Genomic DNA, 16,382 nt, shown 5'->3' with positions numbered 1-16,382 from the left:
AAATGCAAAAACTATAAAACTCCTAGAAGATAGCACAAAAAGGTACGATGATGACTTTTTAGATATAACACCAGTGATACAACCCATGTAAGAAGGAATTAATAAGCTGGACTTCATTAAAATGAAAAACTCTGTGAAAGACACTATCAAGTGAATGAAAAGACAACCAGACTGGGAGAAAATATTTGCAAAAGTTTTATCTGATAAAGGACTGTTATCAAATATACAATATCAAATATACAAATATCAAGAACTCTTAACACCAAGAAAACAAACCTCCCAATTAAAAAATAGGCTACAGAGTTTCACAAGTACCCCACCAAAGAAGATATACAGATGGAAAATAAATGTGAAAATATGCTTTACATCATTATGTCATTAGGGAATTGCAAATTACGACAATGAGATACCACTATACACCTATTGAAATGGTCAAAAGCCTGAACACTGACAACACCAAAGGCCGGAGAGAATGTGGAACAACAGGAACTCTTGTTCATTACTGGTGGGAATGCAAAATGGTACAGCTGCTTTGGAGGACACTGTGGCAGTTTCTTATAAAATTAAACATACTCCTACCATATGATCCAGCCAAATTAAAAATGTACATTTTGTCTCTGCCACAGTGATAGTAACAATTTTGCTAAATAAAGTACTAAGGACTCCCATGAGTTTTAGGATTAGAGTATTTCCCTTTTAAGCTAGGAAGAATCAGACAAGACATAGTAGTACTTTATCAAGTTATCTTGGTTTATTTGTTGTTGTTGCTTTTTTTGGTTTTTGTTTTTTTTTAGATTTTATTTATTTATTTGACAGAGAGAGACACAGCTAGAGAGGGAACACAAGCAGGGGGAGTGGGAGAGGGAGAAGCAGGCTTCCCGCTGAGCAGGGAGCCCGATGCGGGGCTCGATCCCAGGACCCTGGGATCATGACCTGAGCCGAAGGTAGAGGCCCAATGATGGAGCCACCCAGGTGCCCCAAGTTATCTTGTTTTAACCACACAGTAGACCCAGGAAATAGATACTATTATTATTTTTCCCATTCTGTATATGACGAAACTGAGGCTTGAGTAAGTTAGGTAATTTGCCTCAGATCACGGATCTAGTAAGTGACAAAGCCAGGCCTCTTTTCAGTGTTTTCTTTTTAACTTTTTTTGAGTAAAAATGCATAACATGAAATTTGTTCTTTTAACCTTTTTAAGCATACAATCCTGTGGCATTAAGTACATTCACAGTGTGGTGCAACCACCACCACTATCCATATCCAGAACTTTTTATCATCCCAAACAGAAACTCTCTATCCATTAAATAAGAACCTCATTCTTTCCTCCCACCAGCCCCTGACAACCATCATTCTACTTTTCTGTTTCTGAGAATTTGCTCTATATACCTCATGTAAGTGGGATTATATAATGTTTGCCCTTTTGTGTCTAGCTTATTTCACTGAGCATGATGTCTTCTAGGTTATTCCATATTGCAGCATGTGTCAGTTTCCTTTTTTTTTAAAGCTGAATAATATTCTATTCTATTGCAATAATATTCCAATGTTATATGTATGAATGATATTCCAATGTAACTGACATTTTATTTATTCATCCATTGATGGACATTTGTTTCTACCTTTTGGCTATTGTGAATAATGCTTTTCTGTACATGGGTGTACAAATATTTGCTTGAGTCTCTGCTTTCAGTTCTTTTGGGTATATGCCTAGGAGTGCAATTGGCAGATCATATGGTAATTTTATATTTAACATGTGGAAAATAACATAATTTTAACAACTGTAACTTATTAAATGATAGTGTGCTAGGCACTTTATTTATGTTGTCTTGAATCCTTGTACAATATTAAGGTATAGTATGCCCAAGTTTTATGTGAAGAAATAGGTTCAGAGAGGTTAAATAACTTGCCAAGATGATATAGCTACTAAATGGCAGATTAAAGATAGAATCCAGTTCAGTGCTCTTCCTGAAGGATACTCTCATTGACTACTTTGGTCTCATGGGTTGATTTTATTTGTGGCAGGCATTGTTGTTGGTCTTACCAGTGGGCTCAAACAATTTTTCCTAGCTAAGTGAACCCTGATTTTGTCCAGATAAAGAAAAGCAATGTGTTCAGAGAAAGTGGGACTTTTCCCCTTCTAATCCAACCAATGACTGGAAACCAATTACAGTAATCTAATTTTCCTGCCAAGAAGATGTGAGAGGAACTTTGCTGAGCATTGTGGGAAATATTTTCATCTGATAACCCAAGAGAAGGGAAAAGAAAGATCACCTCTTCTTCCTTCCTGTTCATATTGCTTAAACCACGTTGCTGAGATAATGTGGTAGTTCCTAATAATTGAAGTGATACAAGGATGCAATTGGCTAGGAGGAAAGAAGGCCAAAAATCAGGGTAAAGATCATAGACTCTGGAGCCAGACAGCCTAGATTTTTTTTTAATTTTTAAAAAATATTTTATTTATTTATTTGAGACAGAGAGAGAGAGAGAGCACAAGGGGGGAGGAACAGAGGGCAAGGGAGAAGCAGACTCCCTCCTGAGCAGGGAGCCCTACATGGGGCTCCACACGGGGCTCCATCCCAGGACCCTGAGATCATTACCTGAGCTGAATTCAGATGCTTAACCTACTGAGCCATCCAGGCGCCCCCAGACAGCCTAGATTTTAATCCTAACTCTGCTAACTTCGTAGTAGTATGATCTAGAGTGAGTTAATTAACCTCTCTGTGCCTCCGTCACTTCAACTGTAAAGTGGAGACAATAGCAAACTCATAGAGTTGTTGTAAGGACTAAATGAGTTAATATGTATAAAGTACTCACCCAGCAAGTGTTAGCTGTTGTTATTATTATTCTTATTGGTGCAAAACAAAGTCCTTGGACACTCAGAGGCTGGTAGACATATAATTCCTGGAGTGGGCTTGCAATTATTAACAGCCTTGCTTGCTTTCCTCTGGTAATAAACAAACTATTCAGGTTACATTTTGACTTTTTGGAACATTGCTACATTTTGCATTGTCTATACTTTATATTATCTTTATATTATCTTTCTATAACACAAAAGAAATCATCCTCTGCTGATAGTTTTCCATTACCTTTAGGATAGAGTCCAAATGTAACATATAAGACCCTTCATGATCTGTAGCTATCTGTTGCTTTTCTCTCTAGATATCCTGTCATTCCCCCACACTTACTCCATGTTTTGGTGATGGCCAATGACCTCATTCATTTAACAAAAGTTATGCATGCCTAGACAAGAACTGTGTAAGGCACTGGAGAGTCAACAAGATATAAAAGTACTTTCTGCCTTCATGGAGCTCACATTATAAAAACATTTAGTTACGGGGCACCTGGGTGGCTCAGTTGGTTAAGCATCTGCCTTTGGCTCAGGTCATGATCCCAGGGTCCTGGGATAGAGCACCTGAGTCTGGCTCCTTGCTCAGTGGGGAGTCTGCTTCTCCCTCTCCCCTGCGTGCAGTTCTCCCTGCTTGTGCTCACACACACACACTCTCTCTCTCTCTGTCAAGTGAATGAACAAAATCTTAAAAAAAAAAAGTTAGTTACAATCATCATAAGGGCTATGAGATAAAAAGTGCTATGTGAAATGAAAATATATAATAGTGAAACCTATCAGAGCTCATTTAAGCCTCTATGCCTTGACCCATGCTGTGTTCCTCTGCTTGATCCTTTCTTTTTCCATCTGCCGTGCTCCATTTTTTCTGAGAAGCCTTTTTTGACCTGCTTGTTCTTCTGATGGACTCTTATAATACACATTGCTTTCACATATTGAAAGCATATTGCTTTCACAGAATTTATCCCACTGTTGGTTTGCTTGGGTCTTTTCGCCCAACATTCCTCTTCCTCTATGAGTCTTTTATCTCTATACCCCAGGGCACTAAAATAAATCTTTGTTGAATGAATGGTGTCCACTTTTAAAAACTTTTTTTTTTATTTATTCATGAGAGTCAGAGAGAGAGAGAGAGAGGCAGAGGGAGAAGCGGGCTCCCTGCTGGGACTTGATCCCAGGACCCCGGGATCATGACCTGAGCCAAAGGCAGACGCTTAACCATCTGAGCCACCCAGGTGCCCCTAAAAACTTTTTATCTTGAAATAATTATAGACTCGGAAGAAATTGTAGAAATAATACAGAGAGTTCCTTGTGTGCTAATCACCTAGCTTCCCCCACTGGTAACATTTTATATAACTATGTACATTATCAAAAGAAGGAGATTGACACTGGCACAATGAAATTAACTAGACTACAGACCTTACTCAGATTTTATCACCTTTGTGTGCACTTAAATAGTTGTTATATATAGTCCTATTAAATGTTATCATATATATCGATTTGTGATTATACCACAATCAAGATATAGAATTGTTCTTTTACCACAGAGAGCTCCCTTGTGCTACCCCATAATAATGATGTCCATTTTAACTAGATTTTCTCTGTATTATTACAGGGAAGCAAGATGGAGAGGATATATTGCATATTAGCTCTAGAATGCACTGTCCCCTTCAGAGATGGCCCTGGGAACTTCCTCCCCCAAATCCAAGATTTTAAAATAGGTTACAATGTTAAAATTAACAATAATGTTTTAGATTATTTTACCATCTTAAATTTTTTTTTTTAAAGATTTTATTTATTTATTTGACAGAGACACAGCGAGAGAGGGAACACAAGCAGGGGGAGCGGGAGAGGGAGAAGCAGGCTTCCCGCTGAGCAGGGAGCCCGATGCGGGGCTCTATCCCAGGACCCTGGGATCATGACCCAAGCCGAAGGCAGACGCCTAACGACTGAGCCACCCAGGCGCCCCTACCATCTTAAATAATTATAACATTCAGAAATGGTTAAGCATAGAAAAGACTCACGTTTAGAAAATTTGTAGTTGCATCTTTACTTTTTCCAAGAATTACTTGTTTTGTTTTCTTTTGTTTTCTTTTCATGAAACATCATGACAATGTTTCAAATGCAGTCTTAGGAAGATACTGTTTCATGGCTTTTGGCATTTAATTAAAAGAAAATGCTTTGTTAACTAAAAAGGAGAGCTTGAAATAATGTCATATGCCTAGTTTTGGATATAGATCATGTGGGAGCTGCTGTACATTCCAGAAAAGTTAATGGAATTGCTAGAAAATACTGATTTATGATCTCCCTAAACTAGACAGTGTTAACTAGTTGTGATTGCTCAGCTTCCAAGCTGAGGGGCAGGATCTGTAAGAAAAAATGAAGGTGGTGTTGATGCTAATAATGTCAAGCACATTACAACTGTTCTATGATAGCAGCTATAGACAGAAAGCTAAACAAAGGGTCAGCCTCCTCTGACTGTAGCAGGCCCTCCCCCGCCTTTTTAAGATTTATTTATTTTAGTGTTCGAGAGTGGTGGTGGAGGCCTGCTGTGGGGCTCTTCTCACGACCCTTAGATCATGACCTAAGCGGAAATCAAGAGTTAGACTCTTAACAGACTGAGCCATCCAGGTGCCCCTGCCCCTTCTTCTTGCTCAAATCCCCTCTGAGACTTTTAAAGGGATGGCAACCTTTAGGGAAAAATGGCAAACAAGTAGAAATATTTAAGGATAAAATGTTCAACCTGTTCTTTTTCTAGTTAAAACAACAAAAAGAATGGACTTCTTAGAAACTCTAGAAGCCTCAATCCAACCTGCTAGCTCTCAGTGTTTGTTTTTTTTTTTTAAATAATTTTATTTTGGGGCGCCTGGGTGGCTCAGTCATTAAGCGTCTGCCTTCGGCTCAGGTCATGATCCCAGGGTCCTGGGATCAAGCCCCGCATCGGGCTCCTTGCTAGGCGGGAATCCTGCTTCTCCCTCTCCCACTCCCCCTGCTTGTGTTCCCTCTCTCACTGTCAAATAAATAAAATCTTAAAAAATAAAATAAAATAATTTTATTTATTTATTAAGTAGGCTCCATACCCAATATGGGGCTTGAACTCATGACCCTGAGATCAAGAGTCACATGCTCTACCAACTTAGCCAGCCAGGGGCCCCAGCTCTCAGTGTTTTAAATGTTAAAACTTATGTTTTAAGTATTTTTTTTTAAAGATTTTATTTATTTATTCATGAGAGACAGAGAGAGAGAGAGAGAGAGGCAGAGGGAGAAGCAGGCTCCCAAGGAGCAGGGAGCCCGATGCGGGACTCGATCCCAGGACCCTGGGATCATGACCTGAGCCAAAGGCAGACGCTTAACCATCTGAGCCACCCAGGCGCCCAAAACTTATGTTTTAAGTATTAATGAACTAACAGACTGCTATTTTTCTGACCCAGCATCCATTCCCGATGCTTTTCTGCCTTATAACTTTGTATTAAAGCTTGGAAAAACTTGTTTTCACAGCTGCATTTGGCCAAATTATAGTTCTAGAAATTGAGATGCATATGGAAGTCTGCTGAGTTGGGGGTATGAGGTACTGTCTTGAGAAGGCTTCTACTTTTTGAAAAAATAAAAATAAGCGTAGATGGCTGAGGCCCCTCCTTTCCCCATCTTCCTGCCTTCAATAAAGATATGAAGGCTAAAACTGCTGTGGCCATCCTGCAACCACGAGAAATGTCAAAAGAATCACAGAAATTGTGGCTCTGCTGTTGAAACCAGGGTAACTGACTACCTACAGACTTAGTGACCAAATAGACCCTTACTTAAGTCATTGCAATAGGAATTTTTTTTTACTTGCAGTCAAATGCATTCCTAACTGTACAGCTATTAAAATGGTACCTTTTTAGTTCTTTTTCCTACTCACAATTAGCTACTCTTCCTATAGTTCCTGATATTAATGTAGATCACTTCAACTAGAAAACTCAGCCTCACTTATTTTTCCTTATCCTCTTAGTAACCAAGTCTTGTTTATTTTATCTAGCTAGTTTTTCTTTTTCTTTCCTTTCTTTCTTTTTAAAGATTTTACTTATTTGAGTGAGAGAGAGAGAGTGCACATGGGGGGGTGGGTAGGGGCAGAGGGAGAGAAAGAGGCAGACTCCCTGCTGAGCAGGGAGCTGAGCAGGGAACTGGATGTGGGGCTCCATCCCAGGACCGGGAGATCATGACCTGAGCCGAAGGCAGATGCTTAACTGACTGGGCCACCCAGGGGCCCCATCTAGCTAGTTTCAAATCCATCTCTGCTTCACTATTCTCACAGCCACTAAATTAGTTTGGACACTCTCTCCTATCTGGGCTATTTTAACAGCTTCCTAATTAGTTTACTCCACCTGGTTATCCACCATGAATTCCACCTAGTTTACTCACTTCACCTGATTATCCACCATGAATTCCACCTAGAATTATTTTTCTAATATCAAGATATTCTTCTCCTTAAAAATCATAAATGGCTCTCTTTTGTCTACAGTATGAAACACAAACTCTTTTTTTCTTTTTTAAAGATTTTATTTATTTTAGAGAGAGAGAGCGAGCACAGGCAGGAGGGGCAGAGGGAGAGGGAGAGAGAATCTCAAGCTGACTCCAAGCTCAACACGTCCATCTCACAACCCTGAGATCATGACCTGAGCCCAAAAAGAGTCGGTCAGTTAACCCACTGCACCTTGCAGGCGCCACAACACAAACTCTTACCAAAGGTATCATTTGTGGTTTGTGCCTTCTTGTTCAGACTTTGCATCTCCAGGGTCCAATCTGGCAAAGAGTAGGTGCTCAAGTGTGTTAAATGACTGAATCTTTTATATGGTTTCTTTGTTGTTTAATATCAAAACACTTAAGCATTTAACCAGACTAAGCAGAATGATAGCATACCTGGCACTCAATAAAGATTTGCTGAATGAATCTATTTTCTAAACTGTACTGTAAAATTCCCAAATACACACATCTTGGCGTGCATTCAGTTGATCTAACCTAGCCTACAGGAAGAGGCTCTTTGGTAACGTAAAGGCTTTTAGTTTATAAATTAGTCATGTACATATTCCAGATTGGGTTTGTGCCGAGAGTGTAAATTACAAAGGTAGGTGAAGTCTGTGTGGGCATTCCTGACAATTTTGCATCCATGAATAACTTCTATCAAATGAGAGAGCAAATCTACAACTTTCTGCTTGCTAGCAAGCTGTACCAAGTTAACCAAACCAGCGTGGGCCACAGCCATCTGCTGCTACAAAGGCTTAGCCTGTGAAGCTGAAAGCACTCCTTTGGAACTTGCTGGGGGTGGGGAGGGGGGAGCAGGTAGCCGCCGCAATGCAGTACAAACCTATCTGAGGGATTCATATACAGCGGCTCCCCTCCGCACCCTGACAACTGTTCCCTCTCCCGAAATGCGGGCCCTTTCAGATGCTTTGAGGTTTTCCTTGGCCTTGAAATACCGGGACAGAAGCCTTTTCAGATAAGATTGGGAAAGCCGAACATGTTCTGAGAGTGGAAGGCGCGTTTTGGAGAGCAGGGACTGAGGAGACAAAGCCCACTCAGCCACCCATCATCTCCCCTTCTTCCCATGGTCTGATGTTGTCTAGCCCTCCTCATTCCCAATTCCTTACCCAGCCCGAACATTTCTGTATTTCAAGGGGGAAGAAAACAGCCTACGGCATAAGATTTGGTGCTTTGGTGTCTGGGTTTCCTAGCATTGAATTTCTAAGGGCTCTCCCTTCGCCAGGCTAAGCCTGAACCCTCCAGCGCCCCAGTCCCGCTCGTCTCGGGGTGGCGACCACCTCGCCGCGCACGCGCCCTCCGCGGGCTATCTGCTGACCTTCTCCGGGAAACCCCTCCAAAAGCGCCTCCCCGTCACCTCGCGCCGCCCCCTCCCTTCCTCCTTTTTCCGCTTCCTTTTTCGCGCTTGCGCGGACCCAATTGTTTTGGCTTTCCGGTGGGATCCAGCAAAGGAAAAGGGCGGGGGAAGCTAGGGTAAGGGCGGGAGAAGGAGGGGGGGGTCTCAAGAACCCGGGAAACTGCAAAATTGCCGCTTGTGCCGCTAGGCGGGCGCGAGCGGCGGGAATTGAAACCTGGCGAAGGCTGGCCCACGGTCCGCTGCCCGCGCGTTCCTGGGCCGCGGAAGGGGCCCGCAAAGGGGGCGAGCGCGCGCCGCAGGGGCGGGGCGGGAGCGGCGAGCCGGGCGTCTCGCGGCCCGGCGGCGCGGCTCCCGGGGGAGGAGTCTGGCGGTGGTCGGGCCCTGAGGAACGTGCGGCGGCGCCCGCAGAGGACGCTGCTTTCCGCGCAGGACGGACCGACGGAGGGAGGGCGCGAGGGGAAGCCGGAAGGAAGACGAGGCTGCGGCGCCAGGCTTCCTCGGGGGGAGGCGGAGGCGAGACCCCGGCCCTGGCCTCGGCGGGAGAGCCACGCCCCCGCCGCCGCGCCCGAGGGGCCCAGTGTTTCCGGGGGCCGCCGGCCGCCCCGGATCCCAATCCTCGGGACCTGGGGACACGGTGAGCAGGCGTCGCCAGCGCCGGGCGAGAGGGAGGGGCAGGCGGGGGGAGCCCGCGAGGACCTGTGGAGAAATAGGGAAAAGAGGGCAGCAGTGGGAGGGGGCTCGGCCCTTTGTGGCTCCGCGGGCTGGGAGGGCGCGGGGGGGCGGCGGCGGCGGCATCTTTCAAACCCGAGACGCTTCCTCCACGGGCGGGGGAGGGGCGAGGGCGGCCGGCGCCGCCCTCCGCACCCTGCGGCGGCCCCTTCGCAGCCCGGCGCCGGGCCGGTGTGTGGGGCAGGGGCGGCGGGGTGCGCCGCTCGCTGGGCGGTTTCCGGCCTGCCGGCGCCCGCCCTTGCTAAAATAAAGCCGTTTTCCTTAACGCCTCGCGACGGGTTCGCGAGGTGGTGGGCCGGAGAAGGGCAAGCCCTTCCTTGCATTTTTTTTTTTTTCTTTCCCGGTACATCTGAAGTAAGCAGGAGATGTGTAGATGAATAGAGATCCTATTGTGATCTAACGATTTTAAAAAAGCAGAAGCTACCCTTTGAAACAAAATTGTGTACGTGTTTACTTTAGACTGTGAAATCGTTAACTTATTTGAACTCGATCACCTCCCTCTCCCCATGAATTGACAAACCGTGAAGTTATAAGAATATCCCTTGGTTTGATTTGGAGCAGTTATTCTGAGTTAACGTCCTCCCCTCCTCCCCACCAAGTTTAGCGATCTCTAAGGTCTTGTTTTACAGCGACCTCAAAGGGAGAGGAATACACACTTCATGGGCTACAGATCCCTGGAATTGTCCGCTACCACTCTGGTCCCTTCAAGTGAAAACAGAAAATCCAGAATGTAAAATTAACTTTAAGAGGGCATGTTTGTATGTAATGTTTATCTTCGGTATCACTTAGCCTTATAAAAATTGTAGGGTACAGGACTGGTCACGTGTTGTTTATACATGAATCTGTACGTCTGGCTCACTGAGCGTTCAGGCATTCAGAAACAAAATCTTATCAGCAATGTGGTCTAACCAAAATTTTATTTTCTTCTGTTGAGGCAGCTAGTTAACAGGGTGGATTTTTTTTTTCTCCTTCCCTCTGAGTTGTGAATTTTTGCTTGAATTTGGGTAATATGGACTTCAAATCTCTTGCGATTGTGACTTATTTTAGTTAACCTTTGGTAACGTTTTTTCAGAAGGGTTTTTTTTTTTTCCTGACCTAAAGTAAATTGAAAAGTCAAACCCCCCCGTTTTCTAGTCTTGATGATGTGGAATTTTGCTGTTCTTTTCATCTGGCTAACTGATGTTAAGCTTACTTCTTCACTTTGATCTTTGTCGTTGGTCTAGTGCTAATTGAAATCCCTTTAGTTTGGGTCCTGAAATCTTCAAGAAGTCTGTCGGTAAACTATACCAGGATTATGACGTTTCTGTTGAGCATGCCTGATAGTCCACACTTTTTCACCTAGCGCTATTTTCTCTACACGGAGTTTTGTAGGAAGAGTTTAAAGTGTTACAACTCTTCTCCCCTTTTTGTTTGCTCTCATAGGACGCATAAAATCTGTTAACTTTAGTTATTCATGGGGCCTATAAAGAGGTGGGTGGGAATAGCAATGTCATATAGTTCCTTAAGTCCACACAATAATGTAGATTTTTTTCTTCTGGTTAATGGAAATAATGAGCTATTCCATAAGATTCAAACATCGAATTCCTAGAAATTTGAATGTAGTCTGAAAAGCCAAAAGATTTTACACATTTATTTAGACAAGAGTTGTTTTTCTCATTGCCCAGCTTCCTAAGACCAGGAAAAAGGATTTGTCCTACAGTCATGAATGAAAATGTTGAACAACTTTATTATATCTCAGTCTTATTTTCAGTTTTGTGGAGTTCAAATAGAGCAAGTAATATTTAAGTAACTCAGAAATGACAGGTTGATTGCAAGTAATTTTTTAAATATTTGAAGATTACTCCTGGTTCCCTTGCCAGGAATTTGCAGTACCTAGATTTCCTCAGTGTGGGGAGAAGGGATTTTTGTAGATTTGGGGAAACTGTAATTTAATGAGAGAAGCTTTTAAAATTCTTGGCTTTCTTTGCTCCATTTCCATACCTCTGGCAAGTGGTGACATGCAATAGCTTCCATGTTAGGCAAAGGATTCTAAATATTCCTCACTTTACTTTTCTTTTTTGGAAGAAATTGAAAAACTTCAGTAGTCATAATCATTGTTAACTGGCCGTGCCCTTAATGACCGCATGTTTGAATGCCTGGGAAATATTTTCTTCTGCTATTGTGATTGAAAAAATCATTGACTTGGTGGAAAATGAAATCCCAGTGAGATCGTTAACGTCAGTTTTGCTTTAGCCTATATTTCTCCAGCTTTCTTTCCTTTCTTTTTTTTTTTTTTTTAAGATTTTATTTATTTGACACAGAGACACAGTGAGAGAGGGAACACAGGCAGGGGGAGTGGGAGAGGGAGAAGCAGGCTTCCTGTGGAGCAGGGAGCCCGATGCGGGGCTCGATCCCAGGACGCTGGGATCATGACCTGGGCCAAAGGCAGACGCTTAATGACTGAGCCACCCAGGCACCCCTCTCCAGCTTTCTTAAGTCACTGCAGAGCTGAGGGGAGAAAACGAAAAGTGATATCCAAAATAAAAGGACATACTATACTCATAGGATTATTCTGTCACAGGTGGTGGCATTTCCTTTATAGTCTCGTTTAGTATTTTGTTGTTCCTGTTTTGTTTTAAAGTGAAATAACTTACTAATCATAATGTAGTACAGAAGCTTATATTTGTGATCTGAATTTACTTGATGGAGTCCTGTAGACTTTTCAGTGTGGTTGGAAATGAAGAACATAGGAATAGGCCTGAGGTCTGAATTTGCTTAGAGTAGGGGAAGCTATACTGAAATGATCAAACTTGATAAATTCTTCAAAAGGCAAGGTGTTTGTTTTTTAATTGATGTTTGTCACAACAAAAAATTCTGTTTGTATAGTGGTTGGCAGTCAGTCTAAAGACCGTAGTTTTCCAGACATTCTCAACTGTCAGGATGGTTTTGATAACTTGAAAGCAAACTCGCTGGTACCAATATTTTGTCCCTACGGAGAAACCTATCGCTTCATTGAAAGGAACAATGTTTTGTTTTGTCACGGGTGCTTCCTGGTTCTCCTTTAGTTTTTTTTTTGCATTGGCATCAGCCCTTTCAAGATTAGTCTTTGAGCCGATTTGTTTCATTGATTTGTACCATCAAAATACTCCCTAAATCTTTGAATGAATGTCTAAGATCCCTTTCACCCAGGGTAAAAAGAACTGTGAGTGCTGAGACCTTGTAATTGGGACGCCTGGACCTGGTACAGGTGTGGAGATTCAGGAGTTGGGAAAGTGCCACAAAAAGCCTGGCCAGTGAGTGCATTAATAAATACAACTGCAGATGTTTATTTAGTAGTGTGATGTGTCAGGCACTGGTCCTAAGATCTTTATGAAATTCATTTAATCAACTCATTGAGAAGAGTTCTATTTTTATCTTCCATTTTACAGATTAGCATACTGTGGCACAGAAAGTAAATAACTTACAAAAGGTCACGCATTTAGTAAGTTGAAGAATTGGGCTTTCACAGCTCCACAGTTCATGCGCTTAATTTTTTGGCAATAACTTGACATTCTGAATGCCTTGGATCCTTTCCAAGAAAAGTTTTCTAGCTTCTGTATTGGCGTTTGTGGCATTGAAAGATGCAGCACTGTATCAAAAACTAATGATGTAATGTATGGTGATTAACAAAACATAATAAAAGATGCAGCACTAAGTTAATAATATGCAACTGGGAAGTGCTTTGTGCAGGTGACGACCTACAGTCCGCTGCCCTTCCTATCATTACTTCATCCTTTATATAATTTCTGTGCAGTCCTTGTTGGCAACCTCCTTCCCATCTTTTTATTTCATTTAACATACACAGCTCAGTTAATTGCTAATCAATCTCATTTTTACATTCAGTGGTCATTTAATACTTTATTCTTTCCTTGATCTTCTAGGTTTTGCCTGGTTAACATTGGAAAAGCTTGCTTTGCTTCTATTTGTGTTTCTGTAGCTACTCAGTGGAAGGGTACTACAAATGACACACCTGTGGGATTAAAAACCAGGTTTCAAAGTGAAATTGGACACCTCTCCCCCCAGTAAAATCCGCTGCCATCAACCTCTGAAATCTTTAAGAGTGTTTGGAATTATTTTTTAAAATTTCAACTTTTTTTTTTTTTTAAGATTTTATTTGTTTATTTGACACAGAGAGACACAGCGAGAGAGGGAACACAAGCAGGGGGAGTGGGAGAGGGAGAAGCAGGCTTCCCGCGGAGCAGGGAGCCCGAGGCGGGGCTTGATTCTAGGACCCTGGGATCCTGACATGAGCCGAAGGCAGACGCTTAACGACTGAGCCACCCGCCTAGGCGCCCCTAAAATTTCAACCTTTCATGCCTTTCTCCAGTTAATCTTGGTTTCTCTTTAATATCAATGTTCAGAATCTATAAAATACAATTTACTGTTACTAATCTTTAATTGTGTCTATTAACAGTATTTACCTTGTGTAGATTTTCTTTGTAGACACAGTTTTGGTCATATTTTGGCTTGCGAAGCCTGGGGACTTAAGCACCTTTTTTGTAGTATTGCTATTGATTATTTGAGGAAAACCAGTTGGAGTAAGTTCCCATAAGAGGTGTTTCAGATTTTTAATATATATTTTTTCTTTTTTTCCATCATGATAAGTCACTATTTTTATTTTTTTAAAGGTTTTTATTTATTCATTTGAGAGAGACAGAGAGAGAGCATGAGAGGGGGGAGGGTCAGAGAGAGAAGCAGACTCCCCGCTGAGTAGGGAGCCCTGCGTGGGACTCGATCCCAGGACTCCAGGATCATGACCGGAGCCGAAGGCAGTCACCCAACCAACGGAACCACCAGGCACCCTGTTTCAGATTTTTAAATAGAATTGTATATATTAATCTGGATTGCTGACTGATTTAATCCTGATCACTCAGTAGCATTGTTTGTTTTGAAACTATTTTGTGTGGTGGAACTCAATAGAGAAAAAAATATATTAAAACCAAAATTTTTGCTTTTTTTTCTTTCAATCATAATTTATACATTTCCTACTTTCAACACAGGTAGCCCTTAGATTTAAAAAGAAGTTGGACATTGTCCCCTAACATTTTACAGAAAGTGGGTAGAGTATAGAAGAAAGGATCTCATCCTGTATATGACATTCTAACCTTGTCAATGCTGTTATTCTCTGCCATCAAGCAGATCTGTGGAAAACATTGACTTGAGCCCATAACTTAGAAAAAGAAGTTAGAAACCCATAGTTTTTATATCAAAGTACATTGCATTTTATTAGATTCTGAATTTCATTATATCGTGTTTGTACAACTCCCATTTAATTATTACTCTAGTTGGCATTTTTCATTGTGGAATATGTTCTAATATTTTAATGACCAGCTTTAAAATACAGAATTTTAAAGCCTATCTCTTTACACAAAAATTGTCTTTTATACATGTTGTGTTTTTCAAGTGTATGTAGTTATTGTTGTAGTTGATAAAATAGAAAATAGGTTGTGTTTTGTTTTTGTTTTTTTTTAAGATTTTTTATTTGACAGAACGAGAGAGAGAGCGCGCGTGCAGGCAGAGCGAGAGGGAGAAGCAGGCTCCCCGCTGAGCAGGGAGCCGAATGCGGGGCTCGATCCCAGGACCCTGAGATCATGACCTGAGCCAAAGGCAGCCGCTTAACCAACTGAGCCACCCAGGTGCCCCAATAGGTTGTGTTTTTGATTCTTTTTTTCTCTTAAATATTTTATTTATTTATTTGACAGGGAGAGAGAGAGAGCACAAGCAGGGGGAGCAGCAGTCGGAGAGGGAGAAGCAGGCTCCCTGCTGAGCAGAGAGCCTGACTTGGGGCTCTATCCCAGGATTCTGGGATCATGACCTGAGCCGAAGGCAGATGCTTAACGACAGAGCCACCCAGGTGCCCCTGTGTTTTTGATTCTATAATAGTTTTTTCTCATTTTTTTCAACAGATTATCTTATAGAGGAATGTCCTTTGTGTTTTTAACCTTAATAAAGGGTACTCACACTACATAAAAGAGAAAGTGTTTCAGAAATCCACTGAACCTGCAGTCGGTGGGGAAAGCAGTTAGTTGTGTGATTAGCTAGCAGTTGTTAAAATATTTTAGTTGAAAAGAAAAGTGGAATATATACAGGTTAGATTAAGATCAACTTTTAAGCATTTAAGGCTTATGCTTTTCCTGTTTTTGTGATCTAAAGGGAAAATACTCTTCTAGGAAAAACATCTTGAGTTATGCATTTTAATCACAGACTTTTAATATTTGATCAAGAAGCAGTCTGAAGCAGAGATTGGTGCATGTGGCCTGCAGCCTGTTTTTGGAAATAAGTTTTACTGAAACACAGTATGTCCATTTGTTTACATACTGTCTTGTTGCTCTGAGACTACAACAGAGTTAAGCGTTTGGGACAGAGACTTTATAGCTTGCAAAGCCTCTAGAATATATATATTTTTAAAAGATTTTATTTATTTATTTGACAGAGAGACAGAGAGGGAACACAAGCAGGGGGAGTGGGAGAGGGAGAAGCAGATTCCCCACTGAGCAGGGAGCCCAATGCAGGGCTTGATCCCAGGATCTGGGATCATGACCTGAGCCAAAGGCAGACACTTAACGACTGAGCCACCCAGGTGCCCCGCCTCTAGAATATTTTGTCTTTGTGATAAAAGAAAGTAGTATACCCTTTAAAAGTTTATTTTTTTAAATTAGATAATCATTGCATATGTTAATAAAATTCAGAAGGCTTAAAAAGGTCTTCAGTAAGTTTTTCCTCTTTCTGCAGCGTGAACCGGTGTTTGGAGTGGAGCTAAGTGCCAGCTACATCCTTTGCTCATTTTACTTGTATCACAGTTTTTCTTATGATAAGGAATAAAATTTCTTGTTCTTATGTTATCAGAAGTTTGGAAATGAACGACCAAGACAGCTAGGTTTGTTTGGTTTTTCTTTTTTCAGATTTTATTTATTTGTCAGCGCA

The 16,382-nt window shown here is 41.8% G+C and overlaps 1 protein-coding gene across 5 annotated transcripts in view; it reads left to right on the top strand.

Moving 5' to 3' along the window:
- The window catches only part of KBTBD2 (kelch repeat and BTB domain containing 2), a 48,442-nt gene that overhangs the window by 18,312 nt on the left and 13,748 nt on the right, over positions 1–16,382 (top strand). The window contains exon 1 of one of the 5 annotated variants that reach the window (XM_028092255.1): positions 8,750–8,827. The exons of 3 other annotated variants lie outside the window; for them this stretch is intronic. The gene's annotated coding sequence lies outside the window, so the exon portion shown is untranslated. Of the gene's footprint in view, positions 1–8,749; positions 8,828–9,061; positions 9,346–16,382 lie in introns of those variants that run through there. One more of the 5 variants, XM_028092254.2, reaches the window with a different exon arrangement.

The sequence above is a fragment of the Eumetopias jubatus genome, unplaced genomic scaffold, assembly GCF_037043125.1.
Source record: "Eumetopias jubatus isolate StellerSeaLion01/CBP00866 unplaced genomic scaffold, mEumJub1_p1.0 scaffold_14, whole genome shotgun sequence".
In the NCBI taxonomy this organism is placed as follows: domain Eukaryota; kingdom Metazoa; phylum Chordata; class Mammalia; order Carnivora; family Otariidae; genus Eumetopias; species Eumetopias jubatus.
The sequence above is the reverse complement of the archived record's forward strand: the minus strand, read 5'-3'. Positions and strand labels throughout refer to the sequence as shown.